General features: G+C 34.3%; 1 protein-coding gene across 7 annotated transcripts in view; it reads right to left on the bottom strand.

Annotated features, from left to right (window-relative positions):
- The window catches only part of LOC128680377 (octopamine receptor beta-2R), a 108,525-nt gene that overhangs the window by 53,963 nt on the left and 41,093 nt on the right, over window positions 1-13,469 (bottom strand). The window contains exons 2-3 of one of the 7 annotated variants that reach the window (XM_053763474.2): window positions 7,102-7,260; window positions 3,381-3,439 (exon numbers count right to left, since the gene is read on the bottom strand). The exons of 4 other annotated variants lie outside the window; for them this stretch is intronic. The gene's annotated coding sequence lies outside the window, so the exon portion shown is untranslated. The remainder of the gene's footprint in view (window positions 1-3,380; window positions 3,440-7,101; window positions 7,261-13,469) is intronic. 2 more of the 7 variants (XM_053763475.2, XM_053763476.2) reach the window with 2 other exon arrangements.

Raw genomic sequence — 13,469 nt, 5'->3', positions numbered from 1 at the left:
TTATTAACGGCTGATTAAAATTGATGAAGTCACCAAAATCTCAATTGATTATGCAAGCAAGCTCTTATTAGCCTTGCATAAGATTCAAATGAAAGTTTATGTTTAACGAATGAGAGTATATACTTAGAATATTTACTAACTTTTGCCCACGCCTTCGCCCGCGTGAGTAATTCTGCGAAAGGGGAACATAAACTTTCAACCCCCATTATAATCAATTAGGGGTTTATTTTTGAAAGAAAATCTAACCTATGTTTGAAAGGAACCCTTTAACTATATGTACCTATATAAATTTTCATCTAAATCAGTCCAGAGGTTTAGCCGTGAAAGCGGAACAGACAGACTTTCGCATGTATAATATTAGTATGGACGGGCAGAGGTGAGAAAAGGGAGGAATTAGTCTGAGACATCCTGATTAGGTCCTGTCCTGTCTGTTTTTTTTAAACCAAGACAAAGCAGAGGATAACGCATCATGCACGACAGAAATTGGACATTGCCTGATTTTTACTGGCTAAAACCACTTCTCCACGCTAATTCCACTATCAATATCAATTAGACCATCCTTTAGTGACGCGCGTACAAACATGCAGACAGACAGACAAGAATTCTAAAAAAAAAATGTTCAATTATATTTTTTTATGGACGACCTCGGTGGCGCAGTGGTAAAGTGCTTGCCTCTTGCCTCTGGGACCTCTCGGTTCAGAACCGAGAGATCCCGGGTTCGATCCCTTGTCGGGTCATGATGGAAAATGATTTTTTCTGATTGGTTCGAGTTTGGATGTCTATCTGTATTATGTATATGTGTAAAATGTATTCATTATAAAATATAGTATCGTTGAGTTAGTATCCCATAACACAAATCTAGAACTTACTTTGGGGCTAGCTCAATATGTGTGATTTGTCCAAATATACATATATTTTAATTATTAATAGTCCAATAAGACCCCCAAAATTTTATCTCCTATGTACAGATAGCCCACGTATAGTTTTATTATATGTACTTATAGATAATAAACGACGGATTTAACAACGTTTCAAACAATAGGTATCATATTATTTAAAACAATACTATATCCATATCAAAATCCCTTTTGACATCTCCTTTCATTGGTTTAGACGGCAATTTGATACAGTGCCAAACGGTATATCGATCTTCGTCTTTATTCATACGGAACCCATTTATCGGTTTTGTATTATATTATGTCTGAAGCGGTGGTGGTGTAATGGTTAAGACGCCCGCCTGTGAACCGAAAGGTCCCAGGTTCGAATCCTACTCGTGCCACATGAGTTTGAATACCAATCTGACTCATGTATAGTAAGTTTTCATCGTCCACCACTTGCTTCCGGTGAAGGAAAACATCGTGAGGAAACCTGCACACTGGTTGATTCTTATTAACTTGTGTGTGAAATGGAGAAGGCAATGGCAAACCACTCCGTTAATAAAGCCAAGAAAGTTGTTGTGTGTGTTTCATTCTACGTAATAACCACGACCCTCAGCTATGAGGAATACGACTATGAAGAAGATGTCTGCAAAATCTTTTGAACATAATATGATACCACAGACTTAATATTAACCAGAAATCATATTCTTTCACGTCAAAACAGAGCAATTATTAATTCTCTGTTTTGTCGTGAACGAATGAGAAAAATATATACCCTTTCTTATATTTTGTAAAAATTATCAGTATGGCTTTAGATTAAATTTGTGTTTGCAAAAAAATGTTATTCCTTTAAATAAAAATTAAAACTCTGAAATTTCTTTTTTTGCAAATATTTATTATTAGCATAAAACCAAGGTTGACTGGCACATAATTTAAGTGTTTTTATAAGGATTTTGTACATTTCGTAATGTAGTTAATAACTTTAAATTATAAGAGATTTTTGGGTCATTCTAATGTAATATCATTGAGATGTCCGGTTCGGATATTAAGCCCTCACTCTAATACACCCGCCCGCAGCCAAGCCGACCTCACATCGAACGACAGAGGAATATCCATACTAATACTATAAACGCGAAAGTCTGTCAGTCTGTCTGTCTGTTCTTTCATGACTAAACCGCTGGCTAAAAATCATGTATGTTCCGCTTTCGCGGATAAATACACGCGGGCGAAGCCGCGGGCAAGATCTAGTTTAATTATAAGTTACGATGTGATGCGTCTTGACGGAGGGTTTAATGAAATGAACATTAGGCAGGCCACGTCCAAAATATCCACATAGCAACAATAACACTCTTTGCTTAACTCTGACCATAACATGAGAATATTACCACAGACAATACTTAAAATGAACAGATTTTAATTATAATGGCCCCAATGGCCTTGTGGCTTGAAAAGATCTGTAAATAATCTAAGTCGCCACAGAATTTCAACTAAATTAGACTAATAGAAGTGTCGGTGTTGGTCAGTCAAGTGTTAGCTTGATATTGTCAAAGATAATATGCGTGAAAATGATCTGGGTTATAAATGACCGTAGGAAAAGGATAAAAATGAGTAGGAAAGCGGCTTGACTCTTCTTTGACCAGTCAGGACCCCAACCAATGTGGTCTATGAGCGATCACGACAATAAAGGGCTCATATTTTTATGTTAAAAGTGTTGAAATTTCATATGGTAACATTAACATCAAACTGTATGTTGATATAATAACTGTCTATCTATTGTTTTTGGCTTATATTGTGTCTCTGTGTAACGGATTCCTGTAAAAAACGTCTTTACAAATATACTGCAGAATTTAACGGAGCGTTGTTTAATTTATCAATAGGTTATCACGCACGCTTCCACTGCGTCAACCGAGACGCTCAAATGTGGGAAATGTTCGATTTTTTGTCTGTAATAAATTTCCCCAAAATTACTAAAAAATACTATAATTTATCTTCATGGTTATTAGTATAAGTAGTTATATTAACATTTGCTAACGTCAATTATTACCTCACATGACCGTAGCCTTAAAATTAAGCATGGAAAGACCGTGAGAAATTATAGGAAAAAGTGTCCCAGTTTTCGCCCGGGCGAAAATTCATCTAGTAGACGAGACTTCTATTCGCCTTATTAATCCAAACTCTGTGGTGTGTAGTCTGTCCCCAACTTGGCACGTCACCAACAGTTTGGGTTTATGTGAGTTTGTTTTGATGTGTTTGTTGAATGACAGACAGATCAATGCGGATTTATAATAGATTCGTTGATCTAGATTGTTTTACAGCTATTTTTCTATTTACATAAAAAAATATTTCTATTCAGACTTGTCTTTTTAAGCTAACAGTTAAATATTTTTTTTGTTTTGACCATAATTTTGGTAGTATCTATCAATAGGGATACAAAAATATTATTGCTCTTCAATTGTTTTTATTATCTCCAGGATCGAATGGTTAATGTTTGTACATACTTACTGATACAATATTTCGGTATAATCCCTGTTCGCATCACACAAATCCACTATTTTACACACCTGTAACAAATGAAAAGGTAATTATTGTTAATTATTTTATAGTAAAATGCTTATTATAATTGTTAGTTATATCGTAATGATAAGCTGTGTATGGTGTAACCACAGACAGATTTGCTAGGATGCTGATGTTGAGACGCTAAACTATAGGGGATTACTCCTAAGCTATAGGTGATTGAAGTCAAACCCGTGGAGTGTTAAACGTGTAGTGTTTACTATAATTTCACCACCACCTAAGCTCCAACTATAAACTATATTGACGTTGTCTAAACGTAAATGAAATCAATATATTATTAAAATATTGTTTTTTTTTTATTATATTTCAAGGTTTATTGAAAGGACATCACTAGAGATGCCGACGACCGTGCAAAGTTTTCAAAAATGTAAGAAAGCTGTGTTTATAATTTTACGCTGACATAATATCAATGAGCTATGATAATTAATAATAACCAACACAATGTCGTTCCACCAATGAGGCCTATGAAGAGCAATCAACAAGCTATCAGGCAGCCATTACTCGGATAAATGGCCTATATTTTTATAACAAAACCGTAGTTCTAATTAATTTTAATAGACCGGGTCGATTAGGTCAATTCATTTATTTTCGGCTCATTTTGTTGATATTTTGACATCAAAACCATAGCCATTAATTTTGTTAGATTGAGTTGATTAGGTCGATTTGTTTGTTTTTCAACTGATTTCTGTGAATATTTTATTTTCCAAACTGGGATGGGTTTTCGCCCGGAGGTAAATTAGACGTAAAACTATATTTGGGTGAATTTCACGACTGTTAGAACGCGGAGTGTAGCGTTTCATTGTCGCACATGTTTTTTTTTAATAAAGAATATATATTTCTAAATTAAACATTTATAAAATGAGCATTGTACCAGTACTTTACTTTTTATAAAATAAGATAATTAAATTGATTACTATGTATGGTACAATTTAATAAACACTAATGATAGCCCGCGGCGGCGTTCAAAACGCTCGTGAAATTCACCCCATTTGTTCCTTAAATTGTAATTAAGTATTTTTTTTTGTGACAGTGAAAAATAGGGAAGTCTGTAATAGGAAACTGGATACTGGGCTCCGACATTATATGGCCGAGGACGATTGGGAATGCACAACGTGCAATTATCTTTCTTTTCGCTTGTATGTAATGTGCATTTTATTATGTGGCGAATGTTGACGTCATAGAATATTACCGTCTATACATAATGTCGTATGTACGAGGCGACTGAAGGATTAATAATTTTGTTAACTGATGGCTTGTCAGCATTCCCAAAAAGAGTCACACCGTCAAATTTTACGTTGATTTTAACCGGCGCGCCGCTGACGTTTAATTTAGTCGACAATTCGTCTAATTTGTGCTTTGCGATTTTTTTGCGCACTTTAAAGTTAACGTTAAAAAATTATTATTTTTATACGGAAACGGTCGTTATAAGGAATTCTTTCCTTACAACGACCGTTTCCGTATAAAAATAATATTTTTTTTTTAATAATAAATTAAGCCATATCAATCATTTTCTGCAAAACGTTTTTTCATGACCTTGAAATTACACATGTCACTACACAACAAAGACACAAGTTTTAATACTACAGACCGTAAAATCCTGACACGTAGGCATGTATGTAATTCCCATTCAATGTAATGTTACTGAAATAGTAAGGTAGACCAAGACGAATCAGAACCACAAACTATACTATTTTATGTGGTCCAAGTTATAAGCGCGAAATTATTTATTTTGTAACACTAGCAGCTTATTTGCTAATGCGTGAGAGTCTTGAAAATTTTGAGATTTTATCAGGTCTGTTTTTAAACTGTGAAGTCTGAAGGTACAGTGACGACCTTATCATTGAGTTTTTTTCCACTCTCGGACCACGCGATTTAATTAAAAACGTTTCTTTGGCCCTCTTACCTCTTATAGCGAATAATTAATATTTTTGTTTTATCCGATTTTGCTGAAATTTTGCACAGAGTTAGACGAAACCTTCTGGAGTGACATCAACTTTTTCATTATGGTTTTGCCCGAGCGAAACCGGGACAGACATCTGGTCAAATATACATATAAAGAACTTTCAAATATACATATAAAGAACATTCAAATCATTTCCGCATAAAAGAAGAATCATGATAATTACTAATTTATTTCCCACGAGATCTTAATGCGTCGAAATATAGTATATTTTAGCGCACGCTGTCGTTGAGAAGTCCAGAACTTCCACACGGCAAATGATAAATTAGTAGATGTTAAAGGACACTTAAATATCTACAGTTGTAACGCCACGCATTATGACCTCTTTTGTCATATCGCGTGCGCGCCGGCATGATTTTTATTTCTTTCATTCTAAATTCAAAATTTTAAATTATTGTTCCACTTGATATTTTGAAATCACATTTTGACTCATTCATTACCATAACGATATCGGCACGTACCACACGTACGCTGTAATAATAATAAAATATATATATATATAATAAAATATCTTAAATTATTTATAGACCCTTGAAGGGTCTGTATTTTACTTATCAATTATACTATTATACAACTGTCTGCCTTTGCCTATTTCTACTCCAACCCTACCTGAGATTACCCTACCACCTAACACAGTAATACAGTTTTAAACAGGGATACCTGGAATATATTATTAAAGGTTATTGTCTAGGTCTCGAATATAATTAGTTAAACAAATTAAATACAGTAGACATTCCGCTCATTTGTTATGACTGAGACCGGACTCAAGAAGCAGAAAAGATTCTTTATTATGCAGTTGAACGTAAATGACGTGAATTGTTAGTGTTGGTTGGCGATTTTAGTTGTTTGTTTTATGTAATGGCCGCGCTGTCTGGTTTCGAACCATGTCTTGAATAAAAATGTTATATTACTTAAGTTTATGATCCATTTTAAGGGATTTAACATTGAAATCGGTCGGCTGTTAATAACCGATCGATTTTAATGTTAGCTCCCTTCCTTTCCATTACTTTGGCTTCTGTGTAAGTGTCCTTTATATATCCCAATGGTATTTATAAAGGATAGATCTCAGATACCATCTCACATGTTAATAACACTAGCGACCCGTCTCGGATTCGCTTGAATAAAATTGTTCACCCAAACCTTCCTCAAGAATCACATTATTTAACTCTGAAATCGTACATCGACAATCGTCCCAGAGTTTGTTAGTTTCTCGCGTTCATACAGACTGACAGATGCGTTACTACTTTTTATAATATATAAGAGTAGTATAAAAAGCCTCTATGTTGACTTTGGCAGTTTGTCTTCCGTCGGTAATCACATGTAAGTGACCCATATTTATATTTAAATTAAAACAACGTAAAAAAATCACGATTCGAGCGGGAATCAAACCCACTCTCCTGCCTAACCGAATGCAACGAATGCTAAAAACTTCCAGCAATATAAAATTGTCTTCAATTCCACAAGAGAATTTCCAATAATAGTTCGCACCATTTTCTAGATACATTAATCACTGTTCCACACTATCGGGGCGATCTCTCTATCCACCCATACCTCGACGACTTTGTAAGAAGATATCCAATGATATAACTCTAAGGTTTTATCGGAAAGCGATGATTCGAACCCGAAAAGTTACTTTCAGTTCTTTGTGTAATTTTCTTTATCATTTCTCTTTATTTCCATACGTATTACCATTTACATATTATATCCGATTGAAGTGTAGAGGTAGGGGCTTTCACAAAAGATATGGCGGGATCTCTTGGACGATATTCTTCTTATAGATTCTTCTTCGAGGGAGGCAGCAAACTGCATTCAGCAGAGGTTCTTGGAAAAGTCGGACACAACTCGAGGCTGGAGAAAAACAATCCGATTTAAGTATCCTTGAATAAGTCTGTAACCTTTATTTTATCGTCACATTATAGCTTTCTCTTTTCCTCATCCTTGATTCCATCGCCTTTCCGGTTGCTTTCGGGGTGGTGATGCCGCGAAGACAGAAGATTTTCTACAAGCTATGATTTATTATCGTTCGCTTGTCTGATATCAACGCTCCTTGCGAAAATATCATAACTTTTATTTTATCAATATTTTGTTATTGAATGTTATTGAAATATTTATTCAATTAAGTATAATTAAATGTCAGAAAACAAAGATCTCAGTATTATTGATTACAAATCAAATTTTTCATGTTCTTAAACTATTCCAATTCACCGTTTTTATTATTTTAATTTGATATAATAATTAATGATGTTATTTAAAAAATATCTTCAAACATAGATACGATTTTTTTTTTCTTAAACGAATTCATACAAATATTATAAATGCGAAAGTCTCTCTGTCTCTCTGTCTTCAAAAATCAAACCCCCAAATGATTATAATGGGGAGTGAAAGTTTGTATGAAAATCGCCTGTTCCTCATTTGCAAATAAATTCACGCCGGTGAAGCCGCGGGCAAGAGCTGGTATTTAATAAAATACTTACACACTCGATGAAAAAGAAAATAATAATGTGTAAATTACAAAATAAGTGAAAATGTTTTAAACAGACGCAAGAGCAACATTTTCACATCTAAGTAACTTGAGGCTGGTAAGAAGTAGAAACGGGGTCATGTACAAGATATTCTTTACAGTATAAACTTCAGAGCTAAAGGGGAAAACACACCACCCAATATGTGTACTTACTGACGTAATACTGAAGCGGTGGTGGTGTAATGGTTATTACGCCCGCCTGTGGATCGAAAAGGTCTCAGGTTCGTATCCTACTCGTGCCATACGAGTGAGTTTGTAAACCAATCTGAATCATATTTAGTGGTTTTCCAGACCACCACTTGCTTTCGGTGAATGAAAATATCGTGAGGAAACCTGCACACTGATGGACAGTTTCACTAGTGTGTATGCGACTACCTGCCACTAAATGGCGTAAGTCATGTCAGATGCCTCTAGACGACTTGAATAAAATCTGACACCAGTGTTAACAATAACACACTCGATATAATGTAATACTACAGTAGAATAAAATTCCATGCATTTCCGACGTGTGGTTACCGCCCTAGAATTAGGTACACTTCATATCCTCCATCCTTCTCTTTTTACATTGTCATCTGGGATAGATGACACGTTCAGAAAATTGAACAGAAGTTTTCCGAGGGGTTGGCTGCAAACTGCAATGAGTAGACATTTTTGGAGGAAGAAAGGGGAGGCTTTTGCCCAGCAGTGGGACAGGCTAGGTTCTCCGATAGATTAAATCTTTAAGGACGATCTTTTTTACTCGTCTGTTTTTAGACGCAACAGACTACATACAGACAGACATAGATATTAATTGACACCTCAAATTTATTACTCGACTGGGATTATTTTTTTTATTATAATCAATATTAGTTTCCCAACATTTATTTACCTTTACACACAATTCTGAAATATATGAACACGACACGCATTTTCACTCTTCAGGAATTTAGGTTAAAACTTGATTTGTTATCAGGTATTGGGAATCAGTTTTCCTTATCCTACCCATCCCAACGAGTCTGCATTTAAGTCTAACACATTTTTTAGGGTTTTTTCAGTACCTTTTAGTGTTTTTTTTATTTGCTTTACTTTCATGTTTTTTTTTATTTTCAGAGCAAGCTAATTTATTAGATTTTATACACAGTTTTATATTCTTTAGCTTTGAAACTAAAAGAAATATATTTTTTCTAATAATTATTATTAACGATGACTTAATAATAATTATAATAATGACTTAATTAAATAATCTGGCTTCAAAAAAAAAGTATTTTTGACATCAAAGACAAAGATTATTTAGTTGCAAAAACATTAGTTTATTTACAATGTGCTGTTAAAATAAAATTTTATCCTACATGTTTCACCGTCCACGGGTATGCAGATTTAAATGGAGAGCGTGCTATCATCCCACAAAACAAAATCGAATAAATAAAAAGACGAAATAAAATCAAATTATGACACCATTTAACACAAAAATGATGTCGAAAAATACAGCTTTAATCCTTAAAATAACCTTTAAATAAGCAGTAGAAAGATTGTCGAATGCAACTAAGTTTAACTATGGCAATAACAAACTATACGAACAAATAGCACCATTTTTCTTCACAAAGATGATACTGTACTGCTATAGCGTATTGCAGGATTGCATTCATATTTTATACTGCCAACTACAATTCTCTTGCTTGCGTGGTCAACAGTTATGAGCGCATGAAGTGTAATAGACAAACCAACAAAATATCTTAACACAGACAATGCAAGAAACAATAAATCAGTGTGAGCACTCCCTAACACGGCCTAGAAAGCATTTACTTTAAAGCTAACGAGAGAGGGGTTTTTAATCCGGAAAAAGATTTCAGTAGAATACTTACAGATTCTTGGTAAGAGCAAAATGTTAAAACATGAAGCAAAAACATTATTTAATGCTAGCTGGTGCCTGCGACTTCGTTCGCGTAGCCTCTTTGAGATCATGTAACTTTTTTTATTATGACAGAGCGCCGAGACGCCATCAACGCAAAAAAAAACAAAAGTTAAAAATATTAAAATTCGACTGTGATTTTACCAGTCGTTTACCAGTGTACGTTAACCGTATTCGGGAATGCTATTTTTGCCTTTCCATCTGCCAAGGCTGTATGTATCCACCATGTACGATATCTGCAGGAGGTGGATGAGTGGTCCTTTTTTAGGGTGGACTACAGACCAAAAGCCAAAGGGCAAACAAAATACCTGTGACAAAAAGACAAACAAAATTACCGAATTCCTTTTTACTACAATCAAGTGTGTCATTATGTCATTATAGTGTAACATTTTATTAAATTTGGTATAAAATTGTCTTATTCACCGTTCTCGCAAGATTTTGTAGCAAAATGTATTATTTTTTTAAAAGATTTTCCCGAAATAAAGATGTTTATAGAGAAAATAAATCGCAATTCTTATTGAGTTTCCGAATTCGAGTAGGACGCTTTACACTGTGAAACAAAAGTCGTAACGCTCTTTCACATACCTGTAAAAGAGCGTTACGACTGTAGACATATTGTAGATGTATTATGTTTACTAAAGTAGATATTTACAGTAGCTATCGACCGCAGTTTGAATAGCGGACAGGAGTACTTATTTTTCCGGAAGATTCCGTATGTCCTTCTGCGTACTTCGTAAAACTACTCACATGTAAAATTTCAATGAGATTGGTTAAGTAGGTAAAACGTGAAAAAGTAACAAACAAACGTACTATTGTACATATACAATATTAGTTAGGATGGTGCCATAAGGACTTAGGGCAAGCCACGAATATAGCGGGATAACATGAATGATTTCTTCCGGAGTTGGCAGCTTACTGCACTCAATACATTTTTGGAAGAAGCAAAGGAGATTTGCCCAGCAGTGGGACAATACACGTTAGAAGAATAGATATTTCTAGGTGTTTTTGAGAAAAGTTATTTTTTGTTTAGATCTTTTAATTATTTAACACATTTAAGAATGTGTAAAATTATGGTTTTACTTTTTTACGTCGCACAAAATGCTCTGTTTTTCCTAATGGTCATCTGGGAGAGAATGCTTTTAGCATTCAGTTTGCAATTTGTAATTAAGTGTGATTTTAGTTGCAACAATCTCTTTTATTAGCCTGTAGGTCTTTTCCGTCGCAACAAAATCGTCCGACCAAGTTATCAAGTTTAATAAATAAATCATCAGTCGTATCGTCATGTATAAACGCACCCTCGTTCCCCTAAGATACAATGCTTAACAAACTTTACAGAGATATAAGGGCCTATGAATAATTAACTAGATGTTTTGATCAACCACAAAATTGAATATTTAGGAAAGTCGACTCCCAAATTGGGATCTATTTCAATACGATTTAAGGTCAATATACAACAATACTTAGGCTGAAGGGTCTAGCTTTACCCTTATCGAAAAAAGGGCACAGGTAATGAAGAAAGAATTATGCACCCTGTCACTAAATTTACATTCTAGTTTCAAGACAAAATATATAAATTATATTTATTCTGTTTATACGTTTGCGTTATAGTGTTACTTTTTCGCGCAGTATTTCTAGCACAAGATTCCCAACAGCATTCCCAAAAAGGTTTGACGTCAAGCAGAGGTCGTAAAATCAAAATTTATTTTTATCGCGGTTCCTGGGCTCCGGGGTGCCACAGCCTAAATAAAACCAAGAACACGACAAGAATAAGCAAGGGGGACATACAGATAAAAATTTGTTCCCGGAAAAATAGGCTCTTAAAATAAAATTGCTGTTAAATTCTTGTAAGAAAAATTCGGCCATTAATATTTTATTACTTTCCTCATTTTAAATGTAAAAACCAACCGAAAGCTTTCGAATATTAATATAAGGATTTAACAACGAAAATGAAAAACATATTTTATATTTACCACTCCGAGAACTCTCACACGAGCGATGGAAAATATCCATTTATTGATACAAAAATTACATAATAGATAACTTTACAAGTTCTTCTTCCTCGGTTTCATTCGAGGCTGTGACGCCGCAATTTCCAGGGTGACGGTAAAAAATAACCACGGTAAATACTAAATCTATTCCAAATTTCATCGAAATTACCCTTGCGGATTAGCCGTGTGAAAGCATTGCATGCAGACATTTGTATCTGTACCCATATTTCCATAATAATCTATACTAATTTAATTAAGAAAGTCTGTCTGCCTTTTTCGATTTCACGGCTAAACCGCTGGATCGATTTTGTTGAAATTTCGTATGCATGTAGTTAAAGATTTCCGTTCAAACATAGGTCACTTTTTACAAAAATCAACTCCCAATTGCCTATAACGGGGGGGGGAGGGGGGTGAAAGTTTGTATATGAAATAAGTAATCTGGCATGGGTAACCACAATATAATTATACTGTCAGAAGTAACTACTCCACGCTGACGAAGTCGCGGGTAAACAGCTATCCAAATTAGCTACTAACCTGGACATGTAGTGGAGTATTTTGTCACGATCCAGTACCTAATTCTAAAACACACACAAAACAAAACCCACAAAGGAACCTACTTTAGGAAACGTTAATGCAGAGCTCAAATCGAAACACAACAGGTACCTAATTCTACAGCAAATAAATTGGAAAGCGTTACTAATATATAAATAACTATAATTATTTATAATATTAATAGTATCCTGCTATAATACACCCTTGAATGAACAGTGTTCGTGTTACAACGTATTTTACAGAATAGCTTCCAAGAACAGTTCGCCTATTTGTCGTGGCAATTTCTAGAATTTGATATGCAGTATTAACGTAATGCGTTACGAAAATTGTTAGCTATATAGTACTACTTAAATCGATATAGCTACGTTTTGTTACTAAGAGTATTTTAGTTTTAAATTATTATTTATTTAAATTATTTTTTATTATTATTATTATTAATTATATTTTTAATTTTTTTTAAGTTTTAAATCTTCACTACATAGTATAGAACAATGTTGCTTTCTTTCTGTCTGTCCATATGTATGCTTAGATCTTTAAAACCACGCAATGGTATGTCATGCGGGCTTTAATATTTGCAAGATGATTTTGTATAGACCGTAACTTAAAATGGCGCCTAGTGCATTTTAATTCCGAAGCTCTTTTGATGCTTTTACTTAGGAATTCTAAAGCTTTACAGTTTTCCCGTTTACAATTCGTCTTGTATTCAATCGTCCGTAAACTAAGATTATAGGAAACCAGTCCACACGTAATTGTCTCTCAAGTCAACTTCTGCGAATCTTCGTTCGTAAGTGCTAAATAAAAGCTAAATAAAAATCTGTGGTACTTACGAAAGTACCACAGATTTTTATTTAGCTAGATACCACACCGCAAATCTCGTAGGTAACGAACGACTATGCCACTTATCCTGATCCTTGCGCAAGAGGTATCAAAAAGTACTTGTTTGTTGTGCCACAAAAAAAAAAATTACTTCTGTAAACTTTTATTTGGCGCATCAAACAATGTTCAGTTTTATTCTTAATAAAAATATTATAATGACACAGATTGAGTTAGACCGAAATACCGTGACTTGTGTTTAGGATGTGGATTGTGGAGTACACAGTTTTATACT

Source organism: Plodia interpunctella, chromosome 24 (genome assembly GCF_027563975.2).
Source record: "Plodia interpunctella isolate USDA-ARS_2022_Savannah chromosome 24, ilPloInte3.2, whole genome shotgun sequence".
Taxonomy (NCBI): domain Eukaryota; kingdom Metazoa; phylum Arthropoda; class Insecta; order Lepidoptera; family Pyralidae; genus Plodia; species Plodia interpunctella.
The sequence above is the reverse complement of the archived record's forward strand: the minus strand, read 5'-3'. Positions and strand labels throughout refer to the sequence as shown.